Source organism: Pocillopora damicornis, chromosome 4 (genome assembly GCF_964200805.1).
Source record: "Pocillopora damicornis chromosome 4, jaPocDami1.2, whole genome shotgun sequence".
NCBI classification, from domain to species: domain Eukaryota; kingdom Metazoa; phylum Cnidaria; class Anthozoa; order Scleractinia; family Pocilloporidae; genus Pocillopora; species Pocillopora damicornis.
This window is the reverse complement of record NC_142673.1, coordinates 30,954,488-30,966,581: the sequence shown is the minus strand read 5'-3', so window position 1 is coordinate 30,966,581 and position 12,094 is coordinate 30,954,488. Positions and strand designations below refer to the sequence as shown.

At 37.9% G+C, this 12,094-nt stretch overlaps 1 long non-coding RNA gene across 5 annotated transcripts; it reads right to left on the bottom strand.

The window, feature by feature from the left end:
* Positions 1-3,658: 3,658 nt before the first annotated feature.
* Positions 3,659-11,300, bottom strand: LOC113686976 (uncharacterized). 5 transcript variants are annotated; one of them, XR_016185797.1, is made up of 6 exons: positions 11,111-11,300; positions 6,156-8,451; positions 5,383-5,572; positions 5,039-5,115; positions 4,663-4,756; positions 3,659-4,424 (listed from the first exon to the last, which is right to left on the bottom strand). It is a non-coding gene; the product is annotated as an uncharacterized LOC113686976 (long non-coding RNA). The 5 variants fall into 5 exon arrangements; XR_016185800.1 differs by adding an exon at positions 5,726-5,853 and having other exon boundaries at positions 4,663-5,572; XR_016185798.1 differs by having other exon boundaries at positions 4,924-5,572.
* Between the last annotated feature and the right edge of the window lie 794 nt (positions 11,301-12,094).

Sequence of the window (12,094 nt, the reverse complement as noted above, 5' to 3'; positions counted from 1 at the left end):
TCCGTTGGCTACAGAACAGGAATCTTCTCTCCAATCCACTTAGCTGCACACAGTGTAATAACGCAATGGATATGAAAGAAAGAAACGATGGCCAAGTGGACGGTTTTCACTGGTGAGCCAACAAAACTTCACTTTAAATATACTACTGAAGTAACTTTATTTGCAGAAACGACATCGGAATAGGCGTTCGTTTAAGGGTAAAATTAAAATATTGCGGCACCAATGACCGAACACCTCGAGACAAGTACAATTCGCGGATTCAGTAATATATGTTTCGCCTTTTTCCGTTTTTCGTTGAGTAAGCGGCACGCAAAAGAGAATGTGCAATTTTTTTTATCCAAAAGCTAAATAGGTCCTCCTAGTAAGTATAGCTCGTTTCAAACAAATTCTGCCCCCAGATGAATACCGTACAAGCAGTTTTTCTTCGGTGAACTCGCATTTTTAAAAGAACGCTTCTTTCTTTCTTTGCAAAAATTATTTCCAAATTTTTTTTCTGTCAAGTCAAAGTTGGAGCAAGTAATTGTATCACAGTCTAATAGTTCAATTTTGATGTGGTTGAATAAAACTAACTATGGCTCTTGGTTTCTCTAGTCGAAATCAATGGAACAAAACATGTTCACAATTCCCTCGCAAGGTATCTTCTTGACTTTTTTTTGGGGGGGGATGTGCGCAAAATTGTTTGAGACCGTCTTACTACAAAGAAAAGATACCTTATGACAAAATGGACTCAAAAATAAAGCTATTACATGTGATAATTGGATTGATAAACAAAGGCAAACAAAGGCAAAAAAGCTACGAATGGTCGTGCCATTTTTTTCTTACGCCTGTATGTGGCGTGCAAGTCGTGCGGATCATTAGAACCATTTAAAACTTTTCAAAATTGTAAGAAACTCTTTCTTTCCCACATCGCACAGGCGCTGCAGTGGATGCCGAAAGACTTGAATGAAGTCTGCAGTCCAACAGCTTCTTCGAGGAGTTCCCACGAGTGCCTTTTGGTAAATTACTGCTCACAACTTACTTTTTTTTTTTAAACAAACGCGGGCGGATAACCAAGCAATACGAAATTCGGCCTTTAAGAACCGTCCTTCCCAGAAAGATGCAATTGGCTATTAAGAAAAGCCTTCAAATACCATCTGTTCAGAAGGTGCGCTTCGAAGCTCGAAAGAGTGAAATAATCAGTCCAGCTCATCGAAAGGATCGTTGATTGTATGGAAGATGATCTCAATGCCTTCTAAGACAGCTAAATAAAATGAATTAAATTCAGATGTTTACGAAAACGTAGCCCTCTGAATTTTACAAACTTTTATTGTCCACTGAATTTTTCAGAAGACAATTACTTAGAATTGACTGCATTTTTTGGTTTCTGTGATATAAATATACCCACAATTTTACATAAATCAATATCTAACTCTTCGCGTGAAGAACTTAACATCTCAGCCACTATGATTCAATCACGAAATTTCATGGTCATGAAAATTATTTTCGTATTAGGTCCAAGAGTTCCCATCTAATGAGAAAACCTGTAATACTACAATCGGCAAGTCCCGTGAAAAAGGCTCCTTAGGGAGGCAAAAAATGAAAAGCAGGGGCGGATCAGGGGTTCCAAATCCTCTCCCTGCCCCATCATCAGACCTGTGCTTTTTTTAACTGCCTGTCTCACCCAGTTATTCTTGCACGTTAACGCTTAATATGAAATATTTATCATTTTGGCTTGAAAAATATTCTCAGCTTGATTGGGTTAAAGCGTAAGGGTTGGTGCTTTATAAATCAAAATTTTCAAGACCACTCTTAAATGATGAAATATCACGACAATAATTTGGTAACATACATTTTTCGCTGGTTTAGGTTTAATGATTTCTTTTTGTGATTATGTTGCAGTTCTTTTTAAGGGTATTCTAAATTGATGACGTCTGTCACCTAACTACTTTACTTCCCAAGTTGAAAGGCATTTCACTAAAATTTCCTGTTCTTGTCTCCGAGGCTGACATGACCAATTTGGCAATTATCTTTTATAGTAAAGGTAAAGAGAATGTTAACTGTCGTTTGTATATCAGCTTTTAATTTGTGTAAGCGTTTTGAGAATTGTAGGTCTTAAAGTAAACGCTCCGACAGGCCCCCACGGAAGAAGGGAGGGGATGGTGGAGGGCCTCGAAGAGCGAGGTGGCATTTTAAGAACTCGGATACCACTACAACGCGAGGTATTTTTTTCTCTTGCCCAGTGAACACGGTATATGGTATGTTCTGCTTTAATTTGAAACCCAAAAATTTTAAAGCAGACACTGATCTATTGTAAGTTTATTGCCAAGTTTACAGCAATCAACAATTGTGATTAAAGTTACGAAAACAAAAAAAGAAAAATGCCCAAAGGTATTGGAAAATGGTCAATCTAAAATAAGGTTAAATGATTCAATTAATTATATTTTACTAGAAAAAACCAGTAGCAGATAAGTGAATAATTTTTTTAGTACAAATTGATACTTTCTGTTATCTCTCTCCATGTTTTTGTTGAACAAGTTATTTACTGAATCTCAAATCAGCAGATAAATAATTTTTAACTAAGAAAATGAACAGACGTATTTTTTGATACTTCGTTGAAAGCGGAAACCAATTAATCTACAAAGAGTCTTCTGAACTTTTAATCAATCTTGAAATCACTCCATCATTGTAATTACAACACACAAAGAACACATCCGACAATCAACTAAATACCCCTAAGCAATCAGAACCCCTACATCAATCGACTTGTACTTCTTGTCACAAGGCACTAGCACGTTTTGAAATGATGTCACCACGGTAATTCTAAATTGGTAAGTTGAGCAGGAGCATTCAGAACACTCTCTGCATTCTGTTAATAACATTTTAGTCATGGCTATTGTTAGTATGAGCTGGGCTGTTAAATCAATTAAAAAATAATTAGAATGTTCCAAGCTCTCGGATCGAACAAATGCTTGCTTTTCTCTTTTGTTCTTTCCTGCAAAATCAAAACAACCTCGACTCCTACACTATTTCTTTACTTTACGATATGATGAAATCATATAGATAGATGAAAGTGTAATACGGTTTCTTGTTTCGCCATTTAAACCCGTGTAATAAATCACTGTCGTAGTTGCTTCAAGACCGTGCAATGTTACTTCCATGGAGGAGAATGGTTGGGCGAGTGAGGATTTTTTGATCAATTTCTTAGAGGTCAAATGGAACGCTCCCTAAACGCGTCGTATGGTGGATCTCTTCGCATCTGTAACTCAGCTTGTGGTCACGATAAACTTTTCAGCACTCCAACGCTGTTCTATTGATATCCCAGTGTTACAAACTAAGCCGTGAATCGCTAGCGACCCTGTTATTTCCTTGTATCTTTCCAAAGGTCAGCTGGTGTCTGTGGAAAACTAGGTTTTGTGAGAAAAACATACCTGCGTTTCATTTTTTTATTTTGCAGTAAAAATCATAGGTTCATTGATCATACAATAAAGTTATATTTATTCATTAATTTATTTATGAATTTAATATATTTACATATTTATTCATCTTCCTATTTATTCATCATTTCTTTATTTCCTTGAGAATTCAATTAAGAAATAATCACTGTTATCAGTTATTGAGATCTATTTACTTCTTTATTTCATCTTTTATTAAACAATTATTTTTGTCCATTTTTAAGTTATTAGGTAACCTTTTATTGAGGCATCATTTAAAAAGACCTGTGTACGACATTGTAAGTAGACGCTCTTCATTGTGTTAGTGCGACAACTGAAGACAAGACTGGACTGAAATACACTTAATTGGACTTAGATGTGTGATTTTCCGAACAACACCTCACTCGACTGGACGGGACCGCAATGTACTAGGTTGTTCCTAACTTGACTGAGCAGGACTTCATTGTGCTGGACTCCACAGGAATTAGTTGTTCTGGACTGGACGGGACGGGGCTGAGCTGATACGGATTGTATTGCTCTGCACTGCATTTGATTGGGCTAGACTCGACTGCAGTTGACTTATATGGACCTGGACTATGCCGGATTGAAATGCATTTAACTGGAAAGGACTGAATGGAATTGGGAGAGAATGGACGGGACTGGACTCCACTAATTGGATTGGACCGGACTACACGTTAGTGGACTGGACTGGATGGACAGCACTTGAGAGGACTCGACTTGATGGCTCTGCACTTCACTGGATTGGACTGTCTTAGCCTGAGCTTGACTTCACCATACTGCGCTACACCGCTCTACCCTGGATTTAACTGGAATGCGCCATACAGGATAGCCAGTTCATTGCACGTCACCATCATCATTGTACCGAACTGCATTGCACGCCTCCAAATGACTGTACTGCACTGCATGTGGATGTACTCCAGTGGACTAGATCACACAGCAGAGCTTTGCACAGCACTGGACGTAACTTGGAAGGACTGTTCTGGATTGCCTGAGCTGCAATGGAGTTGATGGCAATACATTAAACTACACTTGACTTGTATGCAAAAGACTGCTAATAAAGGCTGATAATATAATGATGTTTTGAGAAAAGATCAACTAAACCAAATTGTATTATGAAGTTTGTTTTCAGTTTCAGTTAGTCAAGACAATTCGTGTTTTGATGATACGAAATGTAACCGGCTAGGGAAATCGTGTTAGTTGTCTTTGAATTGTCCCATAATTAAATACTTACACTTAAACGTCATCTGTGACCTTTCTGATGGGCTGCTGATTGGGCCTTGGTCAAAATCACTAGCTATTAAAGTTTTTCTCCACTGAAGACAAAACTGTTAGGAGACAAAGAAAGTGTTAAAATATTAAACACGTCACATTGCGAGTTGTTAAACGCTGTCATCGAACCATTTAATCGGGAAGCCACCTAACAAATTCTGTAAAGAGAAAATTTCAGATAGTCCAGAACCAAGAATAATTCTTACCAATGATTACACATTACCTTTGAAGCGTTCGATGTGCTACTTCTTTATGACGTGATCCGAAGTGAGCCTCGAGGACATGCTGAGAAGAAAATATCTAAAAAACTTGTTGCAACCAAAACATACCGGCCTTACCTCTTTCAGATGACCTCAAGTGCTGATCGACGATAACTTTTTACTCCAACTGCTCTATGCAACGCATCAGGGTTTTCCTATCAGCGAACGAACCCACCTTACACAGGTTAGTATCACAACGTCATAATAATTCTTTTCTTACCTTGTCATTGATGCAAAGCCCCTGAAAATGGGCTGATCTTGAGCTGCAGAAATTTAAAATGTCTCAAGCTCTTAAATCGAAAAAGAAATGCCTGCTTTTCTTGTATATTCATTTTAGCAAACTCGAGACAACGCTAACTCCTATACTAAACTAGATTATACTATTCTATACTATACTTCCATCACACAGAAATATAACGTACCTGTGGTTATGTCCCAGCTTTGGATTCTCCTCGTAGTTGTAGCGCAGCTTGCTGTTATGAATATCTTCTCGTGAAGCACTCCAGTTCTGCTCTACTGATATCCCAGTGTTGAAATTTAGCCATGAACCACCGGCGACCTTTTGATTGCCTGTGTTTCCAAAGGTCAGCTGGTGTCTTGGGAAAGCTAAGTCTTGTGAGAAAAAATATTTGGAAAACTTTAAGAAAACGTCGCACTTCAAAAGAACGCCGTTTTTTTTAATTGAGCTGTTCTAGTTATACTCTTTTTCACCCATTTAAGAGCATTTTTGTTAGAGGTATACAATCTGCTTTGACTATCACTTACTCCCATTACGACTGAAGACTGGACTGGACCACGCTTAAGTAGAATGGACTGGACGGCACTGTACTTCACTAGATCGGATTGTCTTAGGCTACGCTTGACTTTCCCCGACTCCACCACACTGCAGTACCCTGGATTGAAAAGGAAAGTACCATACAGTACAGCAGTTCACTGCACTTCACCGGACTGATCTGCATAGAACTGCACTGCACTTTTCCAGATGCACAGTTCCCGAAATGGGCTTGTCTTGAACTGCAGTAACGCGATTTTCCAAGCTCTCAGACAAAAAATGTCCGCCTTTCTTTCATATCCCTTCTTGCGAACTAGAGACAACCTTAACTCCAATACTCTACTATACTATGTAATACTTTTGCAAGTGGAAAACAATCCTCTTCGACTAGCTTTCAATCCATTACTCAGAAATTTAACGTACCTGTGGTTATTTCCAAGCTTTAGAGTCTCCTCGCAGCTGTTGCTCAGCTTGCTGTCATGATTATCCATTCCAGTCCTGCTCTAATGATATCCCAGTGTTACAAATTCAATCACTAGCGACCCAGTGATTGCTTGTGTCTTGGGAAAACTAAGTCTCGTGAGAAAAAATACTCGCAAACTTTTAAGAAAATGTGGTATTGCATTTTAATATTCAGCAAAAAGGATTGTTTATACATTGACCATACGATAAAATTTTATTTATTTATCAATTTATTTATTTATCAACTTATTTATAGATCAATTTATTTACGTATTTATTCATCTCCTTATTTATTCATCATTTCTTTAGTTCTTTAAGAATTAATCAATTATATTAGTTATTAATATATATTTTATTTGCTCAATTTATCTTTTATTGCACAATTGTTTTTGTTTATTTCAAATTATTGGGTAAACACTTGTTAAATTATCAAGCGAACAAACCCATCTTAAACAGATCAGTATACCAAAATTATAATTCTTCACTTGCCATCTATGTGATGCACAAGTCCTGAAAATGGCCTCCTGTTGAGCCGCAGATATAGGAAATTCAAAGCAAAAACTTTCAAAAGTTTTGGTCAGTCCCCGAAAATGGACAGAGCGAAGTTTTGAAATCTTTAACTTGAAAGCCGCAAGAATAGTTGGCACTCGACAATGGATGACTTTGGCTAAATTCAAGACAACTTCCTAACCCTCCGAAATTTGGGCGAACGCACAGTTAACACCAAGCGACTTTGATTCCGGGGCTTTTTCAATGGCAGATTGGGAAGTCATTGAAACAATCCAGTTCACGATTCGAGCAAATACCCCGAAATTGGCAATTCAAGCCTCCGAAAATAAGTAGGATTTAAAACTAGTTTCTTAATAAAGGAAAGACACGGAGACGCTCGTATTTTAATTCAATTCTTGAGACAAATTTACACAGGGTGCCACAAAAAATGATACATATAAATTTGTGTATCCCAAAAATAAAGAAAAGGGTTCGGAATTTTATTTTCTAATACCATATTATATCAATAAATTTACTTAGATTTTTCGAAATTACTTCACAGAACCGAGCAGGAGCAGACGCGCACCTTAGACGAAAAATTTGGCGTCCACAAAATTCCGAGTTTTCCGTGTCAGTAATGTCGACATCCCGATAGTTTGAACACCTACAGTGTCCCAGACGGTGCTTTAATTTTTATATCAACTTGCTAACAACTTTCAGTCGCTTCCCATTGCCTTTGTATTCCGAACTGAAAATCCGAACAAGTTCCGAAAGGCCGAACGAAAAGCTTAAGTGACATTCGAACCGAAAGTGAAGCCGAACCCAGTTAGTAACACGATCTCATTTTCATCAATACATGCGTAATCTTTTTTGTAAAAGGCTAATTCTCAACTCGTATTTGCTGTCATAGCTGAATTTCTTAAAGCCGATTTCCAATAATAACGTTAAAATCTGGTTGAACCTTCGAGCTCAACTTTTTTTTTATGTTGAACAGTCTTACTCGATCACAGTGTTTAAGATCCCTTCAATCAAGTGAAACTGAAAATGTAATAGGCCACAGTCGAAGTAACTATGGGGAAAGACGTGCGCTTAAGTTAATGAGCAGCTGACTAACACCGAAAGACCTGTTGATGAAGAGCCGAAGTATAAACGAAGCCGATATTGTGACAAACCGAAGAAACGACGAAGAAGAAACGATCCAAACCGAAAATATGCTGAACAGTATTCGATTGAAAGAAAAATTTTAAAAATTTGGAGGGAGGACCTCGCCCAACCTCAAGGGAACCCGCTAAGCTGAATAAAGTTTTTACTTCGACTACTTTGAGCCGAATCAGAAGTACGACAACTTCTAGTAGAATTTAGATTTTATGGTTTAACAAGCGCACTATTTATTAAACCCGCAAAGAATCTTACTAACTGGCCGGACATGAGCGTCTTCCAACTGACCTGTACCCAGCCTCCCTGTATGCAACAGAGAGGAAGGGAAGAAAAAACCTGATGGAGCGTTGGCCCTTTTTTTCACCACGCTTTCCCGATTATATGCGAGTTATACTGGTAACGAGAGTCAGCACTTGTCTTGTGATGATGGACTGGACCATTCGGAAAGGAATGGCGCGGACTGGACCGGGCCGTACTGGGCTGCATGGAACTGGACGCTAAGTTTTGGACTAAATGCACAATGCACTGAACTCCACTGAAATGAAGTGAACTGGACTAGCTGGAATGGAATGGACTGCACGGTGTTTGGACTGGAACGTGTCGTATTAGCCTAATGAGAAAGATATTGTGGATGAAATAAATAATACGGCAAAACATCATGGCCCATTGTGGAAGGGGAAACATTGCAAAATAATTATATTCTAGGTCGCAACCATCGCATATGTCAGAAGAACTGAATAGGGATTTTCTGTTCACCACTTTTTGCTGAAACATTGCAAAATTTAGTTGATCTACACGCAATAAATTTAAGTCATTTTTCCAGAGTCACCCTCGGGAGTAATAAGATCGGAAAAAACTGTTTAATTCGAGTCACTCCTTAACCCTTCACAGCTTTACATCAATGTTTTTACTCTCAATACTGTTCGCTATACATTTCTTAAGGAGAATGTGTTTAACTATCATGACCTTCGTTTGTTGGTGATTATTTCCTTTATTCTTGTGCGACTTTAATTTGTCATTAAGGGTGAAATTGCAACGAGTAATAAAATGTTAGTAATTCCCAAGTTTTTAAGATTTCCAAAAAAGTGACCAATGTCTGGGAACAAAACCCCCTTCAAATTGCTAAATATTAGTTCACCTGGAGTCATGCCGAGTAAACATCGAGGCGTACCTTAATTTTTCCTTGCGAAATTTGGAGAATCTTATTTTAGGATTATATTTAAACATTTTCAGATTATCGCTTAATTTCAAGCTCAGAAAGGAAACAAACAAACAGACAAATGAAATCTTATGCAAATTGTGGCGATAACAACCAATCATGTAAACAAGATTTGAATTCATTAAAAACTACTGACATAAGAGGGCTTTTTGTCTTTAAGTCAAGTTAAGTCATCTTTCTTTAGGCAGGCTGGCCCCATCCGCCATAGGCTGGTATCGAAAGGGGCCCTGTGTAAAATTAAGAGTACATGATAAAATTTTTCAAATTTACGAAGTACCTTAATGTACAAGGAGTTTAAAAATTCGAGTAAAGGGAAATTACATTTCCATGAAGTACAACTTTTTTAGATCAATGCAATAAAAAAAGCAATTAAAGCATGTCTAAGTATTATATTAATAGAAAACTAAAGACTAAAATGAAAACTAAGAGAGTTCTTAAAAATGGAAAGCGACGTGGCTTCTTTTACTGGTGTGGGTAAGTCATTAAGAACAACCGCGCTGAAAATCTGAATGTATTTTTCCCCAACGTTAAACTTTGGGTTCGGTAAGTGGATGTCATTCCTTTGACTTGTCGCGTAAGTGTGAATGGTGTGATTTCTAATGAAATAATTCGATAAAAATGGAGGAACTAAGTCATTCATTTATTTAAAAACTAAGATACACTTGTGGGCTGTTTTTTGTGCTTCCAAATCGACCCACCCTAACATTTTGAACGCTTCTTCGGTCGTTGCCTTCCTTTGTATTATGTGTGCTGCCCTGTTTTGTAGACGTCGGATGCATGCGATTGACAACCCACCCCATACCGTATCAGTGTAATCTGTTTAGTATTGGTTGTACTAAACTACTATACAAACATTTAGCAGCTTTTAGGGCGAGGAAAGATCGTATGCGGGACAGCAGGCAGAGATGCTTGCTCACTTTGTTACAAATCAGTTCTACATACTCGTTCTACGAGAGATTCTCGTCTAGTATAACCCTTAAGCAACAAAAACTTGATACCCTTTCAATTTCTTTCCCATGGAGTTGTACTCTGTGGTCTGAACAATGTTCTAGTTATTGCCTAGTACCAAACAGCATTCATTTAGTCTTATTCTGATTGAGTACGAGCCTGTTGCTTACTAACCATTTTTCGACATTGTTTAGATCGTTTTGTAAAACCTGCTCGACGATTTCTGCGCTAGGGTCAGCAAAGTTGATAACTGTATCGTCAGTGCACATGCCTATTGATGACTTAAGCAGACTTTGCGGAAGATCGTCGATGTATAACACAAACAAAATCGAGCCCAGTATAGATCCTTGGGGGACCCCATAGCAGATAGTTAAACTGGATGACACGTCTTGGTTGTATTTGACTTTCTGTGTTTGAGTAGCAAGATAATCTTCAAACCATTTCAGGCTAGTCTCTCTAATTCCATTATGTTCTAGTTTATGCAGCAGACAGTGGTGGTCCACTAGATCAAATGCTTTTTTCAGATCTATAAAAATGGACCCGGCAATCCTCCGTTTATCCATTTGTTCTAAATTTAGTCAACAAAGTATACAGTAGCAGTTTCAGTGGAAAATACCCGAAAATCAAAACTTGTCATGAAAAAGGGGCTTTTCGTCTAAAATATCAGAAGATTTACAAATCATCTTTGAGTAAAAAGCGTATTACTGCAATTTTTATCATTCAGATGATGTTTCGATTAAAAAGAAAAAACAATAAGTGTGAGCCTAATTTTTCAATTCATAGCTTGTAACTAATCAAAATTTAGGAGCACGAACCACGCTTTCACCACGTTAACGCGGAATTTCAGCAAAGAAGATTTAAGATTAGAAATGGTCCTCCGCGCGAAAACAGTTTCAAAGAAGAATTTCAAGGAAGCTGATTTTGCAAAAGAAAGATACGCAATAGAATTTCTACTGCTAAGTAATTGACGGCTTCTTGGTAGAAATACGAGCAACTGAAAAGAATCAAAGGATTTAATAAAACGAAGCTTCGACCTAAAACCCCACTTGAATTTGTAAATTAATAGTTTTACTTATTTATATAAGCGTCGATAAACACTTACCTGCTTCCGTCCGTTGCCAGAAATGATACGTAATGTTAAGTTTAACAAAATGAGAACGAAAGAGGGCTTCCAAAGGAGAAACACTGTGTAAGGGCTAATATTATGACAAGAAAGTCACCGAGGTAGAATTTCTCTAAGCTTGAGATAATTTCAAAAAGTGCACCATTTAAAACTTCTGCGTGCACGTGGGTTGTCGAGCTCTTCCCTGAATGGCTCGTCTAACTGCACGGGTTTTTAGCGCGCACGATTTTTCTAATTAGCACCATTCATTAGAGGTACATTTTGTTATGGTAAAACGCAAACGGCAAATTAACATCTGGATTCTCTCATTTTTCTTCCAAGACAAAATACAGAAGGGCCTCGCAACGAGTACAAAAGTTTTGCACAAATGCAGAAATTGAAAGGGAAGTAACAAAACTTCCAGTCGTTCGTCTTGGGTTAGTGAGCTCTTCCTGAATGGCTCGTCTAACTTCACGGGTTTTTAGCGCGCACGATTTTTCTAATTAGCACCATTCATTCGAGGCACATTTTGTTATGTTAAGTGCAAATGGCAAATCAACATCTGGGTTCCAAGACAAAATACAGAAGGGCCTCGCAACAAGTTCGAAAGTTTTGCACAGAATGCAGAAACTGATAGGGAAGTAACAAAACTTCAATTTTTGGTGTAGTCGTTCGTCGGGGGTTATTGAGCTCTTCCCTGAATGGCTCGTCTAACTGCACGGGTTTTTAGCGCGCACGATTTTTCTAATTAGCACCATTCATTAGAGGTACATTTTGTTATGGTAAAACGCAAACGGCAAATTAACATCTGGGTTCTCTCATTTTTCCTCAAGTAAAAATAAAGAAAGGGCCTCGCAATGAGTACAAAAGGTTTTCACAAAATGCAGATTCTGACTACACTATCACGAAACATTCAATGTGAAATAGTTTATTGAGGAATGGTCAGTCAGTCAGTCAGTCATCCGACAACAACAATGTGACGTA